This window comes from Amphiura filiformis, chromosome 6 (assembly GCF_039555335.1).
Source record: "Amphiura filiformis chromosome 6, Afil_fr2py, whole genome shotgun sequence".
Classification (NCBI taxonomy): Eukaryota; Metazoa; Echinodermata; class Ophiuroidea; order Amphilepidida; family Amphiuridae; genus Amphiura; species Amphiura filiformis.
Window position 1 is genome coordinate 55,416,898 of NC_092633.1, and position 8,567 is coordinate 55,425,464.

Genomic DNA, 8,567 nt, shown 5'->3' on the forward strand with positions numbered 1-8,567 from the left:
AATCCAAGAATTGAGTTTTCAACCGCTTAGAAATCACGGGATGGGGTAAAACTGTCAAATTTGCAACATTGGCGATCTATGTGCAAAAGAATATATATTACAGCTTAAGGATTATCCCATAACCATGTCCAATTTCATTGCTCTATCTATTGCAGGGGGAAAAATTAGAAGAGATTTCCGAGAGGCGTTTTTGCACGTTGGGAAGCGTAATGGTGATGTGCCCCTGAAGATCAAATTAAAATTTCAAACGTTGCGATATTTTGTTTTGGTTTATAATTTTAAATTCAAGTGGTTTTTTGTTCTATCTGCTGAATAGATATATAGCTGAAATAAAATGCAGGCCTATGTTGTCATATTTGCCCCCTGCGCGAGATAGAGTGATATTTTCGAATCGAATTAGGTTTACTGGTGCTATATCTACTGAGAATCAAATTAAAATTCCAAGTGTTGCGACATTTTGTTGTGGTTTAATTTTAAATTCATGTGTTTTCTTTCTTATCTACTGAAGATAGTTGAAATAAAATGCAGGCCTACGTTGTCATTTTTGTCTCCTGAACGAGATGGAGTGATATGTTAGAATTGGGCCTGCTGGTGCTATAAATATCTACTGAAGATCCAAATAAAATTTAAAGCAGTGGAGACTTGCTTTAAACATGTTTATTTAGTGCTTGCTTTTAAAATGTTTATTTTTGACCACCATACTGGAACTTCTTTGTCTTCAGTAGATAGCACCACTAACAGGGTTCAACAATAATAAGCTATCTCTTTGAGACAAAATGACAACATGCATTTAGTTTGAGTTATCTTCAGTAGATAGGAAAAACACGTGAATTCAGCACAATTATTATGCCTAGAAAAAGAAAATATCGCAACACTTAGAAATTTTGCTTTGATCTTGAATAGATAGCGCCACTATCACAATTCTAAAAACATCAACTTATTTCGTTCAAGAGATAAGAGTAACAAAATGCATTAAATTTAAGCTATCTTCGGTAGATAGCAAATGCGCATGAATTCTTTATAACGGGAAAAACTCATTTTAAAACACGTTTCATGAGCAGAAATATTTTGATTGAAATAAACAAAATACAGTCTTACGCAACTTTTGATTAGTAATACTATGACTGGGAAAAAGTCAGTTTGTGAATAAAGGTTTTCAGTATTAACTTGTTTCTCATGCACTTCGACAACGCACGTATTATTCATCCATGGTTTTGCTATTCTACTGAAGATGATTGACAGATCGAATGTCGCGCGGGATTGCGTAAAAAACGCGATAATTTGATACTGCACGCGTTATGCGCGCATCCGTTACGCTTATGACGTTCTCGTACTCCGTTTCAAAAATAATGTCACAACACTCAGTCTGCAGACCTAACTGCTTGAATATTTTAACTTAATCTTCAGTAGATAGCACTAGGCCTACTGGAGACCCAAATTACACCATCAATTTAATTTAAGCTATCGTCAGATGTAATAGTTGTATTTACGAATTTACCATAACTTTAAATTAAATGAGAATGTGGCGAGACATGCCGTAATTTGCTCGATTCTGGTGCCGGTGTCTATAGAGCTCCTGCGTTGATTTACATGGGTAATATCAAAATTGAAATATCTCAAGAACCCAATACCGTATGACGCTGAAACAAACTTTGAAATAAAGCTTTTGCATTTCTTTATCTGTTTCATGTCAGTTGGTGTTTGTTGCATTCGTGTGGTTTTGCTATCAACTGCAGATAGCTCAAATTTAAATGCCCGTTGGTTGTCGTTTTTGTCTGCTGAACGAGATAAAGCGATATTTTATAGAATCATTTTACTGGTATGCTATCGTCTGAAGGGGGCACACCAGCATAAGATTCCGCGGAGAAAAAGTGCAACCCGTAAATAGTCCCTGTAAAACGTAGAAATTGAGTTTATTTCTTTAATTTTTCAGCCAATATGAGTCTGACATACCCTTTTTTTTTGATGCAATATTAAACCTGGGATGGTTTTTAAGAAATTATGAGCAGAAAAAATGATTTTAAATCTGTCCTGGCGGACTAATCGCGCAAATCATGTATCGATGTAAAATCCCAAGAATTGAGTTTTCAAGCGCTTAGAAATCACGGGATAGGATAAAATTGTCAAATTTGCAATATTGGCGATCCATGTGCATAAGAATATATATTACAGCTTAAGGATTATCCCATAACCATGTCCAATTTCATTGCTCTATCTATTGCAGGGGAAAAATTAGAAGAGATTTCCGAGAGGCGTTTTTGCACGTTGGGAAGCGTAATGGTGATGTGCCCCCTGAAGATCAAATTAAAATTTCAAACGTTGCGATATTTTGTTTTGGTTTATAATTTTAAATTCATGTGGTTTTTTTGTTCTATCTGCTGAATAGATATATAGCTGAAATAAAATGCAGGCATATGTTGTCATTTTTGCCCCCTGTGCGAGATAGAGTGATATTTTCGAATCGAATTAGGTTTACTGGTGCTATATCTACTGAGAATCAAATTAAAATTCCAAGTGTTGCGACATTTTGTTGTGGTATAATTTTAAATTCATGTGTTTTTGTCTCGCCTGAATGTTCAGGGAGAGACTTAGTAATCACTATGGTGTGTGTGTGTCCGTGTGTGGGGGTGTGTGGGGGTGTGTGTGTGCGTGTGTTCGGAAAAAGCTTGTGAACGCGTTATCTTGAGAACCGTAAGTGCTATGATGATGAAACTTTATAGGGGGGTAGCATGACCAGAGGGTGTCGACCTGATTAGATTTTGAGCGCAAAATATGGTAATTAAGTACCTAATTTGCATAATTTATGCGTAATAAGCAAAATACCTTGTGAACAGATTATCTGGAGATCCGTATGGGGTACAGTGACGTAACTTGGTGGGGAGTAGCGTGGCCAGATGTTCTCGACCTGATTAGGCTTTTCGCCCCAAATCTGCTAATTAAGGACCTAGTTTGCATAATAGATGCGGATTGGAGCCGTATCAAGCAAAAATTACCTTGTGAACAGCTTATCTGGAGATCCGTATGGGGTACAGTGACGTAACTTGGTGGGGAGTAGCGTGGCCAGATGTTCTCGACCTGATTAGATTTTCAGCGCAAAATATGCTAATTAAGTACCTAATTTGCATAATTTATGCGTATTTGATGCGTATCAAGCAAAAACCCTTGTGAACAGCTTATCTGGAGATCCGTATGGGGTACAGTGACGTAACTTGGTGAGGAGTAGCGGGGCCAGAGGTTCTCGACCTGATTAGATTTTGAGCGTAAAATATGGTAATTAAGTACCTAATTTGCATAATATATGCGTAATAAGCAAAATACCTTGTGAACAGATTATCTGGAGATCCGTATGGGGTACAGTGACGTAACTTGGTGGGGAGTTGCGTGGCCAGAGATACTCGACCTGATTAGATTTTCATGAGGTCAAAGGTCACATACAAGGTCAAAGGTCAACTGAGGTCACCAAATCTGTTAATAATTACTTTTCAACTGTGCATCACATATCCCAAAAACAGCTTGATCGGTCATGTAATTAAGGAAATATGACGACTTTAAGATAGTCGCTTTCTTTGTAAAGTATAGCAAAGTAGCACTTTCAATGAGTGATAACTCGTAAAGGAAGCATCTTTCTGTTTTGATTTATTTGATGAAATAGTTCTTTGGTATTGCCACATTTGATTTTTCAGCGCAACATACTTTTTCCAATTTCGTGAGGTCAAAGGTCACATACAAGGTCAAAGGTCAACTGAGGTCACCAAATCTTTTAACAATTAATTTGCAACTGTGCATCACATATCCCAATAACAGCTTGATCGGTCATGTAATTAAGGACATATGACAACTTTAAGATAGTCGCTTTCCATGTAAAGTATAGCAAAGTAGCACTTTCAATGAGTGATAACTCGTAAAGGAAGCATCTTTCTGTTTTGATTTATTACTTTGATGAAATAGTTCTTTGGTTTTGCCAAATTTTTGGAAGGTCATTACGGGGTCATCCGAGGTCACTCAGGGGTCATCTGAGGTCAAGTTATTAAAAACTCGTATGGGCATGAAACTTGGTGGGTACAATCATCATTTAAAGCCAAATTTTTGGAAGGTCATTTTGGGGTCACCAGGGGTCATCTGAGGTCAAATTAGTAAAAACTGTCGTATGGACATGAAACTTGGTGGGTACAGTCAACATTTAAAGCCACATTTTTGGAAGGTCATTTTGGGGTCACCAGGGGTCATCTGAGGTCAAATTAGTAAAAACTGTCGTATGGACATGAAACTTGGTGGGTACAGTCAACATTTCAAGCCACATTTTTGGAAGGTCATTTTGGGGTCATCTGAGGTCAAATTAGTAAAAACTGTTGGATGGACATGGAACTTGGTGGGTACAGTCAACATTTAAAGCCAAATATTTGGAAGGTAATTTCGGAGTCACCAGGGGTCATCTGAGGACAAATTAGTAAAAACTCGTATGGGCATGAAACTTGATGGGTACAGTCAACATTTAAAGCCAAATTTTTGGAAGGTCATTTCGAGGCCACCAGGGGTCATCTGAGGTCAAATTAGTAAAAACTGTCGTATGGGCATGAAACTTAGCACGAGGGGTACAGTCAACATTTAGAGCCAAAATTTTAGAAGGTCATTTCAGGGCCACCAGGGGTCATCTGAGGTCATATTAGTAAAAACTGTTGCATGGGCATGAAACTTGGTGGGTACAGTTACCATCGGCCAGATAATCGTGCCCAGCCGATAACCGCCAAATTCATTTACCTCTCTACCAACAGTTATCGCAAAAGCAGGCGGTCACAAAAGCAGGCGAGACTCGTGGTTCGAGAACCGCCTTGTCTTTCTTATCTACTGAAGATAGTTGAAATAAAATGCAGGCCTACGTTGTCATTTTTGTCTCCTGAACGAGATGGAGTGATATGTTAGAATTGGGCCTGCTGGTGCTATAAATATCTACTGAAGATCCAAATAAAATTTAAAGCAGTGAAGACTTGCTTTAAACATGTTTATTTAGTGCTTGCTTTTAAAATGTTTATTTTTGACCACCATACTGGAAATTTCTTTGTCTTCAGTAGATAGCACCACTAACAGGGTTCAACAATAATAAGCTATCTCTTTGAGACAAAATGACAACATGCATTTAGTTTGAGTTATCTTCAGTAGATGGAAAAACACGTGAATTCAACACAATTATTATGCCTAGAAAAAGAAAATATCGCAACACTTAGAAATTTTGCTTTGATCTTGAATAGATAGCGCCACTATCACAATTCTAAAAACATCAACTTATTTCGTTCAAGAGATAAGAGTAACAAAATGCATTAAATTTAAGCTATCTTCGGTAGATAGCAAATGCGCATGAATTCTTTATAACGGGAAAAACTCATTTTAAAACACGTTTCATGAGCACAAATATTTTGATTGAAATAAACAAAATACAGTCTTACGCAACTTTTGATTAGTAATACTATGACTGGGAAAAAGTCAGTTTGTGAATAAAGGTTTTTCAGTATTAACTTGTTTCTCATGCACTTCGACAACGCACGTATTATTCATCCATGGTTTTGCTATTCTACTGAAGATGATTGACAGATCGAATGTCGCGCGGGATTGCGTAAAAAACGCGATAATTTGATACTGCACGCGTTATGCGCGCATCCGTTACGCTTATGACGTTCTCGTACTCCGTTTCAAAAATAATGTCACAACACTCAGTCTGCAGACCTAACTGCTTGAATATTTTAACTTAATCTTCAGTAGATAGCACTAGGCCTACTGGAGACCCAAATTACACCATCAATTTAATTTAAGCTATCGTCAGATGTAATAGTTGTATTTACGAATTTACCATAACTTTAAATTAAATGAGAATGTGGCGAGACATGCCGTAATTTGCTCGATTCTGGTGCCGGTGTCTATAGAGCTCCTGCGTTGATTTACATGGGTAATATCAAAATTGAAATATCTCAAGAACCCAATACCGTATGACGCTGAAACAAACTTTGAAATAAAGCTTTTGCATTTCTTTATCTGTTTCATGTCAGTTGGTGTTTGTTGCATTCGTGTGGTTTTGCTATCAACTGCAGATAGCTCAAATTTAAATGCCCGTTGGTTGTCGTTTTTGTCTGCTGAACGAGATAAAGCGATATTTTATAGAATCATTTTACTGGTATGCTATCGTCTGAAGGGGGCACACCACCATAAGATTCCGCGTGTTCAATTAACTATATAGAGAATGGACTTACTTACGCTGTAGTTATATTCTGAAGTAAATCACCTATTACAGCTTGCTGAATACAGATGATGTCTTAGCACTAAATAAATAAAATTATAGCTAATTATACTGACGATGGTGACCTGCTTAACCAATCAGTTATGTGTATTGTCAGCATGTGATTGCTATAAGCCAATTGCAAACATGTTTAATAAAAAAGGCTAAAAATTTCCTACTCTGAGCAGTCTCACTGGAGATTAATTGTGCCAAATTGTCCTTGTCATGGGGAGCAGGATTAGATAAAGGCATACAAACGAGGGTATGAGATATTAGGAATTATTTCTTAACCACAGGGTTGGTGGCTTACAATAGCTATTCAAGACACATGTTTTTTAAGGGATAAACTGTGCTTATGAGATGTGGGTGCAAATGGTTTCAATGTTCACTGGCGTGAACAAAAACTGTAGTGTACTAAATGATATAGACAGAAAAGGCAAACAGACAGAAGTTTAGAGTTATGAATTAGAGAGTTGACAGGAAGCTGTAAGAGTTACATTGTTATGGACATGATGGGTGTATAAAGCGCGAGAATGTTGCAGGTCAGGTCAAGGTCATCCGAGGTGAATTAACTTGTAAGAATGTTGATCACTGACAATTCTGCGCCAAAATTGTTTTAAAAAGGTTATCTGAGGTCGACTAAGTCTATATGGTTGGATTGTCAGAATGTTCAAAGTCGTGTCATAACGTAATCACAACTTAAGCATTAAAGCCATCAAGGTCATATCAAAGTTAACAGTTGAGATATTACGATTGTCATGAATTGGTTATGATCACCCTCGGGCAGCAAACATTCTTAAGGTCGTCTGAATAATATAGATTGTTTGATTTTTGCGAAACTCTGTGGATGTGATTTCCATTGATCCCTTTGTTACAAGTATGAATTAAATGTAGACCTATTTTTCAATTCAGCTTTCAACATGAGCTAACATGAAAAATCTTTAATCCTGCACATTATGACACTATATTGAATCCACTGTGACCTCAAGAAGTAAAGTTACAAGTTAAACTGGCCAATACAAGCCACAAAAAGATTCCAACAAAGAAACAACACAATTTCTTCAATAAAGCTTTATCTATAAAGCAGTTTTTATTTCAGTTTTTACTTCTCTGTACTTTTCATAATTTTCATTTTGTTTGTCAGTTCTTTTGTTTCAATTTGTTTAATTGTTCTTTTTATTTTAAATTAAAGGCACGCATAGGCCTAAATATTAGCCATTCACCACTCTCAAACCAGATGTCTAGTCCGTGGAGTTTTGAATAGGCCAGTTAAGGGCTGGGGTATGAACGTTTGGACAGTATTTATTGTGGGACATTAGAGCACATCAAACATATCGAATTGCATTCTGAATACGAAGAATGTCATTCTGATATCAAATAATTTTGATTTTTGAAATTCGCAATTTAATACACATTTTATGGCAAATCATTAAAAATTGATATTTTGATATTTAACAGTACTTGAAGTTAACTTTATAAATCTGATGACTTATACTTAAAAGTGTATGTAGGTGGGATGAAAAGCCGACGATCAATTGAAAATTTTGACCTTTCGTATTGAAGATATGGATTTTTTTCCCAAAACACCAAAAAAATTAGGTCTTTTGGGAAAAAATCCATATCTTCAATATGAAAGGTCAAAATTTTCAATTGATCGTCGGCTTTTCCTCCCAGCTACATACACTTTAAAAATATGTCATTAGATTTATATAATTTACTTCGAGGACTGTTATATATCAAAAATTTGAAAAATATCAAATTTTTATAATTTGTCATAAAATTAGTATTATATTGTGATTTTCAAAAATGAAAATTATTTGATATCAGAAAGACATGCTTCGTATTCAGAATGCAATTCGATAGGTCTGAGGTGCTCTCATGTCCCACAAAAAATACTGTCGAAACGCAATAAACGCTCATTTTAGATCCCTTAATCACTTTTAAAAGTAATCAAACTGATGCTTGTAACTTTGCTTCTTGGTGTCACATTGGATTCAATTGGGTGTCAAAATGTGCCGGATAAACAGAGGTATACGGTAGTGCATCTATTAAACAATATTTACCCAAATATGGTTTAGTTTTAAAATTAGGATTTTCTTCCCAGTTTAAGGATACTTATCAAGTGGGCAATATAAAAATATAAATACTTATCAAGTGGGCAATATAAAAATATTGCCATAGTTATCTATGCAGAGTTCTTATGATCATGATCATGATATTGTGTGTCTGGTTGTCAAGCAGGTAAGACGTGTTTTCACGCCTCTCTGGCTGACCATATAAAATCAATGGCAATCAGTTAAGC